Source organism: Cygnus olor, chromosome 5 (genome assembly GCF_009769625.2).
Source record: "Cygnus olor isolate bCygOlo1 chromosome 5, bCygOlo1.pri.v2, whole genome shotgun sequence".
Classification (NCBI taxonomy): domain Eukaryota; kingdom Metazoa; phylum Chordata; class Aves; order Anseriformes; family Anatidae; genus Cygnus; species Cygnus olor.
The window spans coordinates 15,057,957-15,078,861 of NC_049173.1; the positions used below are offsets into that span (position 1 = coordinate 15,057,957).

Consider the following 20,905-nt stretch of genomic DNA (forward strand, 5'->3'; position numbering starts at 1 on the left):
TTTATAAACACAAAAACATATGAATTGCAGAAGTTGGTGCAGTTAGATGGATGAAGTGTACTTAGTGCTCTAACTTCACTGCAAAACATACCTGCAGTGTGTGATTTATAATTGTATACATTCTAATAATTCTATAGAACTAAAGGATTTATAAATCTATGCAATGAAAAACTTCAAATTAGATTATGAAAGGCTGCATAGCAATGAAGTGACAGATTTCCAACACTTCTCCCATCCCAGGTGTCTACTGGGGAAGAATAAATTTTCTTTGGTGTTCTTAGTGGATTTGTCAACGATACCAGGAAAAGTTCACAGTTCTTCACTTGCAGATGTTTTTTGGCATCATTTTTCTTCACCATTCCCAATAGGTCTCTCTCTCCTCTACAGCTGAAACCAGAGGGCTTTCTTGCTCAGTAACAACAAGATAAAAATACTTGCTAGTGCAGTACTAGTAGCAGTACTATTACAGCTAGCAGCAGCACAGTACTGTTGAAGTCACCACAGCCTACGAATAATGGAGGAACCAACCTAGCCTTCCTTCAGCCACATCACAGAAGGCTGCTATACCATGCTAAATTACCATGCCCAATACCCACCAGGTTAGAAAATCAGTGTTTTTCAACACTGTGTCCTTCAGCTCTTGCATTACATTTTGATGCTGCCTTTGATACCAAACTACACCCCTCCTGGCTGTCTGCAGGTATGCTATGGAGGCTGCTAAGCAGGAGAGGATTCAGGGATAAGCCACCTCTCCTCTCCCACTGTGGTGGCTGTAATCTACAAATTAGAGCAAAGAATTTCCTAAGCTCAACAATAAAGTAGCTTTTTTTTGTTTGATACTCAAATCATTTTACAGCAATACAAGACAGTCTCTTTTTCAAAGCTGAGTGCTGAACAGCTTTGTTTGTACTAGAAAATATCACGTCACATTCAAAATGAAACAGAATGATTAAAGACTACAACGGTCACGTCATACTGCCCAATCCACATCAAATAAAATTATCTTTGAGAGCACAAATGACTACGCAAAAACAGTTTGCAAGAAGCCAGACAGGAAATTGCAAAAGTCAAGTGTGAAATATTCCCCCTGCACCAAAGATTTTTGCTTCCAGTTTCAACACTGTGTTTTAAAGAGAACAAAAGCTTCAATTTCGCAATGAGCCCAGCCTGATGTTTTGAATTCAATTCCTCCAGCCTCTTTTATGTCTTGGGACTTGATAGGGAAAATACTTAGTTTAATCAGGATTCCTTTTTATGTAGACCTTGCCATAAAAGGCAATTCTGACACCAAACACTTATGACGAGCATATACATGCAGAAGTGCTGCCATTTAACAGCTATGGAGACACAAGCTAAAGATCTACATAGAAAACAATGGGCATAATTTACCACAGTGGCAACAAAATGCTCAATCTGAGATGCTTGCCTCTTTAGCAAACCATTTTAAGGGCATCAGTCTTTAGGCTGATCAATTCTGCAACGTCAACTGGGGCAACCATCCTGGTGACTGTTCATGAAAGACATACAGGTATATGTGTACGTGCACGTGCCCACGATGTTGGAAGGATCATGAGAACTGTTCTGATGAGTGATAATCTGATTTTTGGGCCACACATACTCTACCCTCCATGAGTTATTGGAGCTGACAAGCTTCCACACTGCTAGTCCACATGGTGCTGTCAGAGGGGCAGGGAGCACACGTGTAGCAGCGCAGCTACACACCATGCTGCAAGTGATGTCAAATCTGAGTCTCCTCGTACCGTGTAAGGCTTAAACAAGCTGTTTTCACCATCTGAGAGGAACACATGGTGAAACAGCTCATCTGAATCTTCAAAAGGCTTGTGGTGACCTGACATAAAGCACTGACTTTCAGCACCTGGCACAGACTCTTTTTGTAGAACTGACTTCCCATTTTTCTGTTTGTAGGTCAGTAGCACTTACCACAGATCTGGAAATAAACCTTATTGCTGATTTTCTGTTTGCAGAAATTGTTTCTTTCTAAATGCACACTCTCTCTTTTTCATTGCTAAAATGACCTCATGTAAGAACCCTGGAATGGCTATAAAGTGCCTGACAGAAAGCCCATCTCCCTTGTAAGCTCCAACACTGGCCATAAATGTTCAGGAAAGAGTAAGAGCACAACAGGAAAAGAATATCTGACACTACCCCTTAATATCTCACAGCCTCCTGCTGTTCTGAGCTGAGGCAGTTCATAAGCCAGACGATAACGCTCTGGATTTAATAACTCTCAAATAATTTTGCTGCTATGAACTTGTCAGCTTCCACCCGAGCTCACCTAAAGCTGCACATCCTTCTCAATCTGGCCTCTTACTGCCACTTAACAGTAAGGGTTGCCCAGTGATTAGCATCACATAAATCAGCCGTGAGAGATATACCCAGCTCTCCACTGGAGAGGGAAGCACAGGGAAAAACATCAAATGACAATTTATCCTTATGGTATATTAACCTTACGAGATGAATCTCATCCTTAGCCTTGATGTCTTTGTTCTCCCCAAAGGTACCGTATCTTCCCTCTGCAGTATTATTTGAGGTATTGCATTAAAGACATTAAAGACATCCCCTCCCACCACTAATGGGAGTTGTGAAATGCCTGATAAGGCTAAGGATAGAAAGCCTGCAATGTTTTCTGTGCTTGTTCTACTTGTCTGTCCATGCCTCCATGAAGCAATATATGCTGATTTACATCAGCTATGATTTTCGCCCCGTCACTGACATTACAAAGTGACATGCAGCCTCTTATTCTCAGAGGGTTTTTAAAGTTTGGGCAAAGCTGTGCAGCACCTGTGCCACCCTCCCTAAAATCACTGAGCAAGGAGACCAGAGAAAAGGGGTAACTGGGAAACATGGCAGTGTGGGACAAGGCAGAAGCAGATGGTGAGGGAGAATGCTGTAGCTTGGCTCTGAAATTAAACTCTTTCCTGAGCAACTATGTCAATAATGCTAAGTAGTGTTCATACTACTTCTCTTGCTAAATGACTTTTGGGAGTGGTGGGGAAAGGATTCGAATCATTAAATAACAACAGGCAGAAAAACCAAACAGCAAAATGCCAAGTGGTAATGAGAACACCCACTGCGCTGAATGTCTCCTGCTGGCATCCAAGAGGATGCTCTAGGGTCAGGAAGAGTGGAACAAGGCTCTTGAATAGTTAAGTGACACATTTGCCAGTTAGCAGAAAAATCCTATTTTATAGCCAAAAGGATTCATGTGAAGGAAAAAAAAAAAAAAAGTCAAGTCCCAGTCACCAATACTTCAAAAGGGATATCTTTCTTAAGTAGTAACACTTAAAATACATCATTTAGCAATAATACTGCTCTCTTTCTTTGAGAATCAGGGGACAGAATTTTGGAGTTAGCTAGAAAAGTGCAACATTCTGTTCCTGCGATGTAAGGGGGAAACCAGACTCAGCATAGAGATTTGAAAGCAAGTTAAATCTTCCAGTAGTTATTTTCTAGAAATTAGGAAACCTCAGCAGCAGCTTTAACAGACATGCTGGACCTTGACCCTGGCTACAATCCTCTCTGAGAATGGGAGAGTGTGTGAAACGTGCTCAGACGTTAGTTTGTAAACTCCCTGTTATTACTTTGGAATATCTAAATTTTCAGAGTTTCTTTCAGGTTAAATTTTAGATAGCATATTTTTACATGATGGCATATTCTGAACACATAAAATGAAATGAGTACAACCTTCTGGCCTGGCAATGTGTGATCACTGGAGTGTATATTTGTGTCTGAAAACCTCTTAGCTGCAATCACAAGTCAATCTGACTAATGCAGTTTTTGCTGAAGATGGCAGCAATACACAGGTTCACCAAAGAATCATATTTTAATTCTTAAGCTCTTTTTAAACAAATGTTTTGCACTAGAAGGGTACCCCATATGAACAATATTCTCCCCGCACTAAGTCTCTTGCCTTTCACAAATTCATGCATATATGTATTCTCCTCATCTAAGACATGTACTATTAAGCAAATAAAGAAGTCCTTGCTATTATTTATTTACTCGTAACATCTGGAAAACCAATTTCTTCCACCCATCATTTGCCAGAACATGACTCTACTACTTGCAACACAAGGACTGGGTACACAGGGACAATCAAGACAGTTATATGATGTTCTCTGCAAGGAGATTAGTTAAAATGCATTAAACCCCACACAGCTAGAATTAAAGGGCACCTAAGGCGATCTTATTTAACACAATTAAATAGGTCTAATTCTGAAGGGGGAGGATCCATGTAAATGCTTTATGCTGATAACTTCAATTTTGCACTTTAATTAATTCAGATCTCTGCTTCACCCTAAAATCACAGTGTGAGGTTGACAAGCCTAGGAAAAACTGCTGCTTATTTTCAAAATATGGTTGTCAAAATGTTCACCCTACCAGTAGCAATGGAAAATTTTCACTCTAATTTGGAAGCATCAGGATTTCGCCTTTTATTTTTAAACCTACTATTCTATTCCAGTCAATCTCTGATTTTCTTCCAATTCACCATATTCCTAGGACCTGTGTGTTTCCCTCCACTGCTTTCCTGACTTCTGCTAGGCTAGATATGTCTTCATGCTCTTAGATGAGAACACTGTTCAAAGTTGTTCCTTATCAGCAGTATCTCAGATGCCAGAGGTGCAAGCTTCAGCCTCACTGTTGACCAACAGAGAGTCTTGAGTTGACCAACAGTTGTCTAGAGATTCAGAAAGGTACATCCCAACATGACCAGAGCTGCAGCAGGCATTTCAATTCTGAGTTTGCTCTTGGCTGTAGAAACAGCTTTGCCTTAGCTAAGGTAATTGAACCAAGCTCAGCTAAATCTTTGTCCCTAAGCACAGCCACACCTCAAGTACCTTATAAGTGAACATGCCTTGTGCAGACTGGAGCACCTATCTGTGCAAACATATTCTGCTGAACCAGCTGCAAGAAACAACGCAAATAACAAGCATGGAAGTATTTTTACCCTGATTTTTTTTCACTCTCATATTTCTGCATAAGTAGCATCCAAGATATGTTAGTGATAAACAAGTTGCAATTCCATTCCCACAAGTTACACCTGCCTAATGCCTCCTTGAAATAGCTTTTATTATTTCAAAGAACACTACGATTTTTAAACTATTATCAGTGTCAACCGACTGTTGGATCTCATCTTCCAGGTTTGGAAGACTGGAAACAAACAAACAAAAAAGCCTATTACCGCTGACAAATGATAAGTTTCAAATGGAAAAAGAGGAGGAGTTTTTCACTCTATGTTTGTTTCCAAGAGTTCCTCCTCTTCTTCCAGACAATGCCAACAATGTTGCATCAAAGAAAAGAGCAAGCTTTGCTCAGGGTTGAACAGAAATCCAAACAACCTTATGAAGAAGCTTCAGGATTTAAATTATATGTGACTTAGATTTGAATCTGTATACTCTAAATTGGAGGTGGCGATGAATACCACAAAAACATGTAGAGAAGTCAAGTATGACGTGCTTTAAACTACCTGGATGTGTCAGGAACAGCCATTCACGCAGCAGTACTTGCTGACCTTCCACATTACTGTAATATAATAGAGGATAATATTGTAATACAGTAATACAATACATTCTACTGGGGACACTATGCTAGAGAAACAGAAGATGCCTGGGTCCTATTTGCATACAATTATAACTTTCATGCATCCAGGCACACACGCACGTAGAAGAAAAAATGTGAACAGAGGGAACCAGAGGGGCAAGTATTTATCAATACAGAAAAACTCAGTAGGAGGCTTTAAAGTGTTATCATGAGTAGAAGCTATTCAAATTTGTTCACATTAATGTTATCTTGAGTAGGATCTATTCAAATTTGTTCACAATTTTCAAGACTGGCAGAACGGATGACCTTTTTGCACCTTACGTAATCACATTAGGGACCTCTGAGAGAACAGGAATTCCTTTAGAGATAAGAGCAAGAGTTGTGTCAGTTTAATACTAAACACAGTTTTGGAAGGACTTCAAACACCACGCTTCAGAGTTTAATTCTTCTCTAACCATACAGGATGAGAAAGAGGTGCTGAATATCCCACCTATTGGAGGTTTCCTTGCACCTTCTTCTGATATTTCTGGCAGTGGTCACTTCAAAGCCAAGCTACTGGATTTAACTGAACTTGTATGGTCTCCTGCTCTGATCCAGGCTGCCAATTACTGTTTGGTGAAAAGAAAGGAACACTGCCCATGGCAGAGTGTCTTATGGGATAGCTTTACTATAAAGACACAGGGAGATATTGCTGGCTGGAAGCAAGCACACAGCTACACAGTATCAGTGGAAGTTTCAGTTGTTTTTAAAACAAGAGATGAAGTGGCTGTCCGTATGCTGGAGGGTAAGGAGGAAAAGAAGAGTAACACAAGCTGGTTGTAATGATGCTCTATATCTGCAAGAGGAAAAGACATTCCCATCACAAATAGAAAAGCCAAGTGATGAGGTGTAAGCAGAAAACCACAGAGCTAAAGAGTGGGAATATAATAAAAACTAAATGACGTCTAATCCCACTTCTCAATATGAAAAAGGGTTGCACAAACCTTTCCTCCACTGTGATCTTTGCAGTCATGCTCATCTGTGACCAATTTCTTATTCTGGGCAAGATATCTTAGTAGCAGAGAAAGGGGCTGACCACCATATTTTATTTTATATTTTAATTTTCCTTCTTCTCCCTCTCCCTTATCCTAACAAGATGCTTAGGCTAATCCCTGGAAAAGAGCATAGGCATAGTGATGGGGGAGGATGGGAACTAGCAGTCACTCACAGCACCAACATAATTTCAGAACTAAAAACTAGTTTCAGATGAAAAATCATTACACTTGAGGCATGGACAAAAGCAGCGAGTTTGTAAATGACTGTGTAATTCAATAATCAGGATGTTTCTCACAAAAAATTAAATGAATTTTAAGGGGCAGATGTTTGGGGGGTGAGACCTAGAAGGATATGATATTTTGGACATCCTCTTATTCCTCTAGAGAAAAAATAATTGCATACTGATTCATCTGTGTTGCATATGCTGCCCATGTTCAAACCAAAATCCAGTAGGAATAAAATTCTTGCATGCTAGATCCAATCCTTGCTACACAGCCCATGAAAAATTAATTGGCTGAGGTTTAGCTATACCACACCAACAGGCATAATATAGCTTAGCTCTATTTCATCAGAGAAATTATTTACTGCTCCATGCAGACTCAAAAGCTTTCAAATTATACATCTGATGTGTTTTACACAGTGATGGTTGCTCTACAAAGACAGGCTGGGATACATTTACCTGTTGAGGGAAGTAATCACTACCACTGCAGCTCTACTGTACCTAATGATAGGATATAAATGCCTCATTTTCAGCACCTTGGAGACAGCCACCTGGAATCTATCCTCAAATATGATAACATAAGAGGCCAGTGCCCTCATCATAATGCATACCCACTGGGAAAAAAATAATTCTGTGATGTCTTCCAGAGATAATTCACCCATGCAAAATACTTCCAGGCATCCAAGAGAAAGCCTTAAAAGGGAAATTAAAACAGTTTAATAGTCTCAACTTATAACGATTACTATCCTTAGGTTTATATAAGCTATCAGAGTCCTTCACAAAACAGGGGAGAGATTTTCATCCAATATTTTTTTTTCCAATTTCTTTTTTTCCCTTTCATTTTCATGTCGCATCACTTTTTCAAGAACAAAACAGGGGGGAGGGCTGAGGTATGCTGAGGTATATTTCTCATGTCTCAAGGCTATTTTCATAAATACTTTTGCTTGCCTACTTAGTACCTAGTTTAAGATACACAAAAAGCCTGAGAGTCAAAAAAAAATGATGTCTCCCAGTTGAGATGGACAAAAAAGAAAAAGAAAAAAAAGAGAGAGAAAAAACTGACAGAAATAGTCCTTTTCATGTCTGGAGATCTTATAAGCAGCAGAAGGCCCGAAGGTCAAGTAAAGCATACAAACCAGCTTCTAGGAAGAAAGGAGGACTGCCAAAGATTATTTCTATATACACTTCACTTGATAGAATACCAACATCTGGCAGGCTGCCATACTTCTTGATCCCGTCAGGCATACCAGGCTCAACTCAACATATGGCTTGAACAACCTATAAAATGCACATCCCCTGCAACTTATTCTGTAATGCTTCAGGAGTGGCTTATACCTGAAAATGAAAGCATGCTAATGTGCTTGAAAACTAATCCTGTTATCTTGCGTTTTTGTGTCATGAGTGAACTAACTATACGATACACAAGAGAATTAAAGTTGGAATGTAAAAGATGTTGACAATTTCCTAACTTCTGGTATTTGAGGAGGAACTCACAGTGATAAGAAATCTGTCTTCCAAAGGTAACTATTTGTTCCTATGGTGGTTTTATTCAGCTGGGCAGCTGATCTCCACCACAAGGGCTCTCTCACTCGCTCTCCTTAAAGGGAAAGGGGAAGAAAATATGATGAAAAAGGTTCAAGGGTTGAGATAAGGACAGGGGAGATTACTCAACAATTATCGTCATGGGCAAAAGAGACTCAGCATAGGGAGATTAATAAAATTTATTACCAGCAAGCTAGAGCAGTGAGTAACAAACAAAAAGAGACTAAAACCACCTTCTTCTCATCCATCCTCTTTCACCTCCTCCCCACAAGCAGCGTAGGGGAATTGGGGGCTGCAGTCAGTCCCTAACGCTTTGTCTCCGCTGCTCCTTCATGGTCACTCTCTGCCCCTGCTCCACGTGGGGTCCCTCCCACGGGATGCCGTCCTTCCTGAACTGATCCTGCGGGGGCTGCCCACAGGAAGCAGCTCTTCAAGAACTGCTCCCACATGGCTCTGTACCACGGGGTCCATTCCCCAGAAGCAAACTGCTCCAGCACGGGTCCCCCACAGGCAGCAGCTCCCCCCAGACCACTGCTCCTGCGTGGGCTCCTCTCCACAGGCTGCAGCTCCGGCCCGGGGCCTGCTCCTGCGGGGGCTCTCCATGGGCCGCAGCCTCCTCCAGGCCACATCCACCTGCTCCACCGGGGGCTCCTCCACGGGCTGCAGCGTGGAGATCTGCTCCGTGTGGGACCCATGGGCTGCAGGGGGACAACCTGCTCCACCAGGGGCCTCTCCACAGGCTGCAGGGGAACTTCTGCACCGTACCTGGAACACCTCCTGCCCTCCTTCTGCTCTGACCTTGGGGTCTGCAGGGCTGGTTCTCACTCCTTGCTCTCCTAGCTGCTGTTGCACAGCAGTTTTTTTTCCCCTTTCTTAAATCTTCTCTCTCAAAGGTGCAAACAACGTCGCTTATTGGCTTGCTCTGGGCGGTGGCAGGTCCCTTTTGCAGCTGGCTGAAACTGGCCCTTATCTAGCATGGGGCAGTTTCTGGACTCTTCTCACAGAGGCCACCCTTGGAGCCCCCTGCTACCAAAACCTTGCCACATAAACCCAGTACAGTTGCATATCACGAAGAAGCTAAAAGCTTAATCACTTGCAAGTCCTGAGTGCTTAAGAACCAGGCAAGTGCCACCAGGCAACCATTTCAACCATCTTCTGGGATTTACTGTTCCCACAGCAGAGCCCAAGGAAAAGTTCTAATGTGTTTTTCATCCACTTTGGTGCAAAGTCAACAGGCTTTGTTTAAACACACTTTACAAAAGACTTAAAATAAGATTCAATCACTTTGCTTTCAAGTAGAAGAGGAGCACCCATATGGGACATTTACTGTCTCTTTTGAGGGGCAGAAGCCTTCATCAAAGTGTGAGAACAGCCTTCCTCAGAGCCAAATATTCCATATGTTTTCACAAACGTGGATTCTCACAACCTAGGTTTTACTCATGTACTAAGACTATCAAGGGATGATGATAGCAGTTGATGACATCCTTATCATGATCATCTTTATCATGCCAAACAAAACAGAACAGCCAAGCCATCTGTGTTATGTTTAAAACTGTTCAAACAGTTCAAAGTATACTACAGAAAAATATAATAAATTATACATTGATTCCTTTTCTCTAGATAAGTGTAAGTCTGTATATGTGTATGCAAAAGTGGCACTCCTTAGTGACTGTTTGTATACATATGCACAAGATGGGCACGAATCAATGTATAATTTATCATACTTCTATTTGCAATTCAATATTTGTGCTTTGAACTGTTGCAGTTGGTGGGGCTGCATGGGATAATTAAGAGACATGAATATGTAACAGCTTTCCCTGGGAATTAATTTTTCCTACCCAAAAATGACTTCTGTAAACTTGCTCAGTTATTTCTGTGTTATGGAATGGTGAGCAGGGAACAGAGAAAAGAAAGTTTACATTTTATTGGACTTTGGAATTTATTGGACTTGCATTTTTTCCCCTCTTTTATTTTTATTTTTTTATTTTATTTTTTTTCTTTTTCAGTGGAGTCTGAACTATGGAATCACTACCTGCCAGGAGAAGTGGAAAAGTTCAGGGAGGTGGAGTGGTTTGGTGGCCTCCCAAGCCTTATAGGAGATACAAGTTTGCACTCCCCTGACATCTTTGGAGCAATGTTTTCGAAGTGCAAGCACCTTAAGTCACGCGTAACAGGAGAGAAATGTTATCGTCTCTGAGCTTGATAACTGTCCCTGAATCTGACACAACCCTGGTACAGGTAATAAATAACCTCCACCAAAGCAGTGCAACAGTTGAAAAGTCTTTCACGTGAAAGGTGTCAAAAAGTAATCAGAAAATGGACTCACTCCAAGTTCAAGCAGGGTTTTTTCTAAAGCCTGTCAGGAAAAATAAAAATAAATTTTTTTCTTCAAACCTGAAGTTCAGAGTCCTTTGAACTTCAGATAACAAAAACAACAAAATAGCTTAGGGATACCTTGGTGTTTTAGGAGACAGAGTTCAGCCTAGAGAGAGACAAGTACAGGCACATACCCTTACACTGATACTTGCACATGCAAGCACATATATGACCACACACAATTTTTTTTTGCAGTGGTAGCTTGCACCTACACATGCAATTTTAAAATAACCAATCTAGCCAAAAGTAGTCCAAGAGTCCAATAAACTTTAACTACTGGAATGCAAAAAGCTAAAAGACCATCCAGGCAAAAGGAGGCAATGATATCCACCTACCCACACAGGGACTCAGACCATCAGTGCCAAAGTCTTCAGCACTGTGGCTCAAGCCTTTTTCAGTTTGAGCATCACTCGTCAAAAATACAACACAGGGATATTAATAGGCAGCATGGGAGTCTCTCAGTAACAACAGTGTAAATATCTTGTACTTGTAAAAATGCAAGCATCCCTCTCATCTTTAGTCACTGTTATTCTGAAATGATGTACTGAAGGGCTCTACTTCAAAAATATCTCCAGGACAATTATGCATCCCATACCACCAAGTGGCTTGCATGGACAAATCCATAACACGATGACATACTGAGAACTCAGGAAGAAAAGTCACAAGGAAAAGGTTTCCAACAGATGACCCAAGAAACAAGCAGAAAAGAGACAGAGGTTCACTCCATCTGGTTCATGCCCACAGAAGCAGTCTCCTTAAAAACACTGTTAAATTTACCACGCATCCAAAAGAAGGCAAATTTAGAAATTTAAACTAGGTATCAGGATCTCCCTTTGGAAGACAGTCATTGCTCTTCATTTGAAAAAAAGGGGAATCTAAGTACATTAATCTTGAGGGAGTGCACACACAGACCATTCATAGAATTATTAAGGTTGGAAAAGACCTCCAAGATCATCTGGTCCAACCATCCCGCAACCACCAATATTACCCAGTAAACCATGTCTATAACTACCACATCCAACCTTTCCTTAAACACCCCCAGGGTAAGTGACTCCACTACCTCTCTGGGAAACCCATTCAAATTCCTGACCATTTGCAAGCTTATATGAGAAACTTATATTGTCAGATGCTGATAGAAACTTATTTCCTACTTCTATTACTACATTTAAGACTTTAAAGCTGAAACAAAAAGTAGTAGTCACACATACATCTAAAATTGTCTACAAAGACCCATCTCAGAGGTAACTGAAACAAGAAATTAATAATACAAGGAATGGCAGAGGAAAAGGGAAGGATTTTTCAAATGAAATTGTCATTTCTTTTAACCAATTCTGCATTTGCTCATTTTGAAAGTGCCTTGAAAATCATGAGTCCTTCTGTAATACGAATGATTGTACACTGAAAGCATATTCAAAGGGATAAAAACAGTTAACAAATATATGACCCAGATAAAAAATATATGACCATAATAAATAGATTAGTGTATTCGCCCAAATTAAAATGAGGTCAATTAGAAAGTTTAAAACATTCCTAAATAAAATAATGTTTTCCACATATTTGTTGGTAGCCCTGTACACAAGAGAACATTTTAAGCAATTTTTCTGTGAGACCTTTTCATACTCCTTAAAAGCATGGATGATGCTCAGAGTGCTTTCCTTGGCACATTCATTTCCTGATCCAGTTCTCCCTTGAAGATAAATTGGAAACCATGAAGTAATATCACATAATACGCTTCCCGACTGTAGAGACTGTACAAAATTGATCTCTGCAGTACATCCTTAAAGGAGAATATAATTTCTTTCATCTGTGGTTTACCATTACTTGAAGATCCTCTAAGTTAAGGAAAGACATTACTTATTTATTGGCAAGTACATAGAATTAATTGCAGAATAAAATCACATTTAATCCATCCTCTTTCTAAAACAACATCATGGAAATATCACTGATAAAACAGTGAAGAGGACTGCCCAGCTTAAAAATTTGCCACCAGCTACTTAGAAAAAAGATTCAGCTCAGTTCAGGGACCAGTGGCCTAGAGAGGTAAGTAAGTAAAAAACACACAAACAACAACAAAACCAACCAACCAACCAAAAAAATTGAGTGATTGGCTTGTTTGGGAAACTTGCAAGTCTTTCTAAATTGTTTTATTTCTAGATTACTATTATGAATTCAAGTTAAGTCAGCAAAACAAACAGAATTTAAAAGATGAATATGATATGGTTTCAGGCCAATTCCAATAAAATACAACCTAGAGGGCTTGTAGAAACCAGTAGAAAGTCTCTACCAGCTTTAAAGCAGAACTACTAGTGGCCACAAACAACCACCCAATAGGAAAAGAATAGTCTGAGACATACTGGTTGCCATGGGCAAGCAGGCTTGTGCTCATCAAGAAAATCTTATTTGTGTCCTTGCTGTTGCTTGAGTCAGTACCTTAGGAAACTTACATTTCACTGTACTTCTTTTATCTCTTTTTGGTTCTCACTTCTTCACAAAAGATTTTGCGAAGCATTTGTTGGGGTTTTGTTTGTTTTGAAAAGTCATTGAGCTCCATTGCATTTTTGCTTAGTTTACACAAAGCCTACCACACTGAGGTTCCAGTCTTGTCTGGACACTTTGATTACTGTATAATTCATTTGCTACTATAACTACTATAACCAGTAATTGCAATTACCACTGGTTCTTTATACAAAGATCTAACACAGTGTAAGCAACCATCTGTTGCTGGATAGTCTTTATCCATGCAAGGCACATCCATGCCTGCCATATGCGTGCAAAAATCAAGCCAGTGGGTTCCTCTTTGCATTACGTTTATACTAACTTTTTTTTTTCCTTTTTGTTTTTTTCCTTTCCAATAACATCAGTTTGGGGGAATTCCCCAAAGCAAAAAAAAAAAAAAATCCTTCTAATTTTTTCACCTCAATTATGTTAGGAAACACAAGAGCGAGGGACAGCAACATAGATTTTTCCCCTTCAGAACTACCTGAAACCAAAAAGGATTCCCCTTGGAAAAATTTAGAAGATATTCAAGAAGGTAGAGTTTTGGTACCCTGAAGTGAATTTCTAAAGAATCCTGTGATACAAAACACACTTACATGAAAAACAGAAAAGCTGCAAGTCAAATCTCCTCAGAAGGATTGCCTGAAATGTGGCTGCAATCTCTAAGAAGGACTGGGTCCCAGTAAAGTAAATAAAAGAGCAAATGCAGCATGGTTAAACTTTAATTATATTTGGCTCTCTCAAAGCAGATGCTCGCAGACAGATTTCTGTTTCACCCACTAATGACTGTCATACACAATCATGTCACCAATTTCAGAGGGCTGCAGGGTTTATACACTTGCGGGCAAAACTGACAAGACACAGCTAAAGAATATTCACAAAGTCCAACACCCTGCTTAGTCCAACAGGGATATTTAGATACTGCAGTGAAGATAAGAGAACCAGACTGTGCCATGCAGTTTCAGTAATTCTAACAGGGAGAGGAATAATCATCAGATTATGCTGGTGCCTGTTATAGCTTCTGTATGTAGAAGCAATGGCCTTCCTGACTGTGGCTTGGGCTGTCATACTGTGGTCCTCCTCCTACGCTTCCTTGCCTAGTTTTACCAGATCATCACATGTAAAGATAACAGGAGGTAGTGGTATGAGCAGAGGCAAAGATATGCAAGGGGGCATGAGGAAGAGGTACATTACAAATAAATGCAGGGGAAGACAATCTGTTGTGTGTGTACTTTGCATTGGCCCAGAGTAAAACCCCTCCAAAGAAAGTGAAGTCTAATTACTTCAGCTACAAACCCCATAAGGTTTTATAATGGACCTTGGCAACTTCAACTTTTTTCTGCAAGATCTAGAAAGAATGAGATGGGAAATGAATACTCATTCCCTAGTCCAAGGCCATGTTTGTAAGATCCAAATTGGGATCTTAACAGCTCAGATGAGAACACATCAAAATGGAGCTGGAGTCTGGAAACAATAGGAGACTGAATTATGCAGCACTACTTTCATGAACCTTGTTTCAACCAATTATACCAAGAGTGGCTTTTTGTTCTTAACCCTCAAATAGGGAAAGAAAAGGAAACATTAAAAAAAATCTCTCTCTCCTTCACTTCTGGGGACTGACAAAGCCTCAGCATGAAAAGAGGGAGTAATGCCTCAACACCCACATGCACATAAAGGTGACCACTGATGTTAAACATGCTCATCAAATAACAAAAGTATGGATGTCAGGTTTTACGTTGCAGCTCTGATCATGGTGGCATTTTTCTTCCCACCAGGCAACAAATTACTCTCAACACTGTTACAAAACCAGTGCCACCATCCCCAAGGTCAAATCAGAGCCTGGATTTTATGTGCTAGCCCCAAAGATAGATGGGGCTAGCACATAAAGGAGATGGGGTTGTTCACTAGCCTGCCAAAGTCATAGGAGAAGGGTTAGCTTCTCTCCTTCCATTAGGACCCATTTCCTGCTGTGCAAGCACCACTTGTGTTTCCACAAAGGAAAAATGCCCAGATTGGAAAACACCAACAGTACTGCTGTCCATAGATAACCACATTTGCCGTAAATCCGATTATTATTCATCCCTTCTGTTTCAAGCTATCTATAGTTGTACCGTAAGGAAAAAAAATAAATAGAATGATCATTAAAAATTCATTCCAGTCTTTCTGACCTCATGAAGCAAAATAAAAAGTTTCTAGAAAGCATGAAAGTGTATGACTCATTGCTTAGAAAATATCATTGGGTCATGTCTGCCTTCAGACTGAATTGGCATCTTTCAATGAAAAGTACAGTACATCTTGTGCCAAGAAAATCCTTACCTATTACTTGGCACCAAGCTTTGGCTGCCAGTTGATCATGACCTATAAATACTCCAAACAAGATATTTTGTGAGCAAGAATTTGCTCTACATAGAGAACAGCAGCAAAACCATCCAGTCAGAATTTGTTTCAGCACAGGAAAAGATGTGTTACAAATCTGATTATTTACACAATGAAGCAGGAGAAAAAGTAAAAGCACAACTAATTTTCTTTGCAGACCTTAATCTTTGGCTTTGATTCATATGTTAGGTTTCTTCTTGCCTCTTCTTGTTTACTTTAATTTTCGTGCTTCAGGGTTCCCTGCATTTGCTCCATGTCTAACACAAGACCAGCTGATGAATTTCAGAAAATCCTCCGAATCATGGATTACCAGTGTTCAGCTCAACTCTAACTCCAAAACTGCCTTGATCTGTAATGGACTGATGATATTCTAATGTTCATTTTAAATCATTTTTGTCTATAGCTTATGTCTCAGCAGTCCTAATTAACTGGTGGGTTCACAACACTGAGCAAACTCAAAATCCAGCAAGCTGTTCCACTACTTCCGTCAGATTTTTCTTTTTTCTTTTTTTTTTTTTTTTCTTTTTCTTTTTACTTTATATCAGCAAAAGGCTGATGTTGAACACTTTTCACCAAGGGGCTAAATACAAGGGCATGCCCACTCTCTTCAGAAAACATCATGTCTGGGCTACTGCAGGGGAAAGGTCCTGATTACAAAAGGTAATTACCTCATGTCAGTTCTTTGTAGCATCATCATTTCTTGGCATTAAGCTAGAGAAAAAAGAAAACTTCCATTCCCCAAAAGACTTTTGTCAGAATAAACAGCCTTACAATTAAGCATGACCCATGGACATAGATAATATTGCCCAAGTTATTTAGATTGGGTGTGGTGAAGAAATCAAACCGAGGAACCAGAGCAAAGATTATTTGCATTTTAATCATATCTTGAATCCTTTTTTGTTTCTCACTCATCTCTCCTTCCCTGCTTCCATTACAGTTCTATTTTCCCTCGCTTACTTCATCAAGCTCTACTCTTATCACTAATTTTTCTACCTGATACCTGTTCTCCTGCCTTTCCTCTGTCTCAGCTGCTTAACCCATGCATGATTTTGGTCAAAGCCTGCCTGGCATCCCCAGGCTGAAAAGTCCACAGCTGATCCCTGTTGCTCTCCTGTTTTGACAGTAGAAAAAGCAAGATAAGGTTGCAGCATCTGCCAACAGCACGTGAGCATCTATAGACTGAGCAAGATGACTCCAGTACATGTTGACAGACTTAAAATATTATCTCATGCATATTATTTTCCTTTTAGGACTCTACTAATTAATGTAATTTAGATGATGACACACTTTTTTTTAGAAATGCAAATGAGATATTTTGTGCATGAAAAGTTTGACATTGGTGGAATGAATTATGGAGATATTGTTGTACTCAGAAGGTTAGCATGATCTTTTGTTGATTAAGAGACGTGTTACTAAGATGAATGCTTCAGTTGCTATTAACAACAGATCTCAGTGAAAAATAAAACATTTTAACATAGAGCACTGTAATAATATAAGGAAAGAATACTTGTGAGGTCAAAGTAGGAGCTCTGAATGAATAAACACGAAAGCCATGTTTTAGAAAGTGTCTTCCAACTGATACCCTTTACATCTGTTGGCCGTCTTGGTCTATCAAGTGAAAAGTGCATGAAGGAAAAGAAGCTACCAGCAAGGGTAAACATAATTTGAATAAAAAATGGGCTGTTAATTTGCATAATGATTTCAGAAGAATTAAACCTCCATCTTTTTTTTTGTCACAGAGATAGTAAAAAAAAATAAACGAATCAGGACCAGAGCAAGACTGGACCTAAAACATTCCCAAAATATCTGACATCTAAGACAGAGATGTTGACATTAGTTCAAAGCCACAGCCATCTCTTCTAAGATACCCTCATTTATATCTCACATATGGAGGAGTCAGCACAAACATTCAGTTCCTGTCCTCAGGTTTGACACCTTTGTTGAAAACATAAGCTAGATAAACCCAGCTTTCACTTAGCCGACTACAAACTGCAACTGGTTAATGTGAGCTTGCTGTTCACTTGGACAACTTGTTTTAAAAGATGGAGCAGAGTGAGAAGAGGCAGAAAAGCTACAACTGTGACTTGAGAAGTCCTGGAAAGAGTACAATATTTGTCCCACCTTGATGAACATGTATAAAGACAACTGCAATTTAAGTGACAGGGTGAAAAGTATAAACAAAGACTAACAACCTGAAATGGCCTACGTGAGTAGAGTGATGAACTGATGCATAAAAACTGCATCTAAACTCATGTTTTTGAAATCCAGATATGAAAACAGATGCATAGGCAGCAGCATGAGTTTATTTATTTATTTTTTTAACTGAGGTGAAAAAGCGAAAGGGCCATGCTAAAAGAAAAGGAAGGAAAGAAGGGTGATTGTGCAGATAGTTAGAGTGGATTCACTCTGTTTATTTGCCACTCACAGTGCTGACTTGGGTACTTGTGAGAAGACCCAGACAACTGAATGAAGAAACATTTGAACTTGAACTGTTTGAGCGAAAGAAAGTTTGCACAAAGAAGGATATCCACAAAGAAATTACTCTTTCTACCAGCTTTGCTGGCTTAAGAGCTCCTTCTGATTGTTGCTGAGGTGAGAGCACTAAAACTGAAGGACCAGCAGGATTTACTAGCTCTAGCACTCTTAGGCACTTTCAGAGTTGTTCTCTGGTTACCTCATATAGTTATGTAATCAATCTTCATTTTTCATTGACTGTTCTTTATTTGTTTGGCCTTACCCCTAATTTGAAGGGCATTGAAGAGGGCTGTCCAAAACAAGATACACCCAGAACAGTATTAGGCTCTTGTGTCACCTACCTCATTGCTTAGAGGAAAATTGTCCAGCTACCTGACACGCAGTACCAGGATGATAAAGACCCAGTGATTTTGCAGCACATTTGGGGAAGATCACTGGCAGACTGACAGCTTTTAGACATGTATGGCTGCAAGTATGAGAATAATTACACTAGCTTTCTCCACATCTGTGAAAAGATGAAATTCCTTCCCAAAATGCATCCAATTGACTGAATATTCCAATATCCATGTTTTTAAAGCATTTTATTTTATTACTCTGACTCTAGAGACTAATAAGTATCTCATAGGAACTATGAAAATTAATTGAAAATTCTTCGTCAAAATGAGTGGGAGATGGACAAAGATGGCCAGGAGCTTCAACTAGAAAGCTCTGGGTATCAGCAGTTCAGCCTTTGCCTGGTATTTTGCTGACTTTAAAAAAGGACAGTTTTCATTTTCAGAAGGTGCTCAGGAAAAAACAATGAAGTGATTTTTCTCTGTGTGAGCAAGTACATGCAAGATTAACGGGATATGTGGGATACAGCACTTCTGTGGATAATGGAAGAGGTCATTATAAACCAGCTGGGATTAGGAGATGACATTTTGAAAGAAAATACAAAGCGATGGACAAGACGGTCAGCAGAAAAGTTTACTTATGCTATAAATGCTCCTCCTTTGAAAAGAGGAAACTAATTGACACAGACGAGGCCAGAAATTAAGACTAAAATAACTGTTTGTTTCATTGGTTAATTATATCAGTTTTCCAAATCTTTATAACACTCCCAGTTTGCTCTGCATCCAGACAATGAAGAGTGTGTTGATCAGTCACTTGCTGTTTTCCTCAGCTTGCATTTTTCCCTCCACAGATGTGTATAAGGCCCGTTTGTCTTTCGCTTGAGGACTCTGCAGTTGCTGAACAGTTTGTGGGAAGCAAGAAGGGCCGAACTCAAAACCCAAGAGCAACTGTCAACAATGCGCACCTGCTGGAAGAGAGCAAACAGGCTTGCACCTGCTCATGATTCCTGCATATTTTTCCAATTCTTCTATGGGTCTCAGACACATGACAATTTTAATATATGCATAGCTTTCCCTTGGCCGTATGTGCTTAACCCAGACAAAGCTTGTGTTATTCCCACTGATGCTTTATGTCTGACCTAAGAACAGAGTGCTCAATTTGCATGCGCAGAGATGTGGACCTGAGAAGTCCCTGGAGCAACATGAGGGAGCAGGTGTATGGGAAACACTCCTTCTCCTGGGCTCCCCTTCTGTTTTACGAATAAAGGCACTCCTTTTGCTCTGAAAGACGAGAGCAGCCATGCTGGTGGGCAGCAGCAGATGGAGAGCAGTTGCACCCTCCACCCACTCCTCCTTCCCCACATGCTCCTTAGCACTCAAGGGCTGCTGCTCTGCCTGTGACATGCGAACATGGAGCCGTCTGCTCCTGCACGTTGACAATAAGGCCAGGGCTAATCCTGTCCTTAAACAGCAATAAGGTCAGGAGACATCTTGTTGCTTCTGGGCTTTCCCAGGCAGGAAGGAGTGCGTGCACAGACCCACACTGGTAAGCATCTGGTTTACGTGATGTGAATGCACATATGGCCTTACCTCTGTTTTGCCTCCAGCCTGTAACAGCAATCGTTCCAATCAACCTGTCTCTTTGCAACTTTATCACATTTTCCAAAGAACAGATTTGGAGGCTATTTAGTGACTTCTGTGAAATAGATTTAAAAAAAAAATAAAAAAAATCCAACTCAGGAGGAGTCAGGATTTTGCTGACAGTTCCTGCCACAAAAATCCAGTGCTGGGTTTGGGCAGCATAGCCCACAGTTGAATTTGGACCCAGAAAAAGAAACGTAACCCAGATCAAGAATGCTCTTGCAGCAGGAATGGTAGCATATTTGAAAGATGAATGGAAGCTGTGCTGCCTGAAGTGCTGGTTCCAGCAACCCTAGATTTGTGAAAACATGTCTGCTTTATGATTATTTAGAAAAACATAGGAGGAAAAAGTGTGCGAGAAAAAAAAAAAGGCCAATCATAGAGGCTGCTACATTTTGGAAGCTACAATCTGGTGACTCTAGGGGAATGCAGAGCTCTGCTACTATGAACCAGTGGAACTGCATTAGGAAGTACTGAATCCATGTGCAGGATCCTACATAGGATGACGCTTTAAAGTTATCAAATAAATACATCCATCCCTTAGTGATTCTGAAAGGCAACCACCACACTTCTTTGACACTAGCTGATGAGGCAGGCAGGAAAGGAGCAGCAGCATCACACAGAGCCACAGCAAAGGTTGGGCAAAGGAGGATCAAATGGTGACCAAGACATTCAAGCACTGCCACGTGCTGCTGTCACCCAGGTGTTGGGTGCAAGGCTGCATCAGGACTGGTGACAGCAGCAGCAGGGATGAAGCCTGGCAAAACAAGGGGAAACAAAGAATCATAGAAAATTTCACTGCAGATCTAAAGTCACGTCCCCCCAAAACACTGTCCATGTATTAACACCCACT

The 20,905-nt window shown here is 40.3% G+C and overlaps 1 protein-coding gene across 2 annotated transcripts in view; it reads right to left on the minus strand.

Moving 5' to 3' along the window:
• C5H14orf132 (chromosome 5 C14orf132 homolog) overlaps positions 1 to 20,905 on the minus strand; it is a 43,307-nt gene that overhangs the window by 8,817 nt on the left and 13,585 nt on the right. The gene's annotated exons all lie outside the window — the stretch shown is intronic.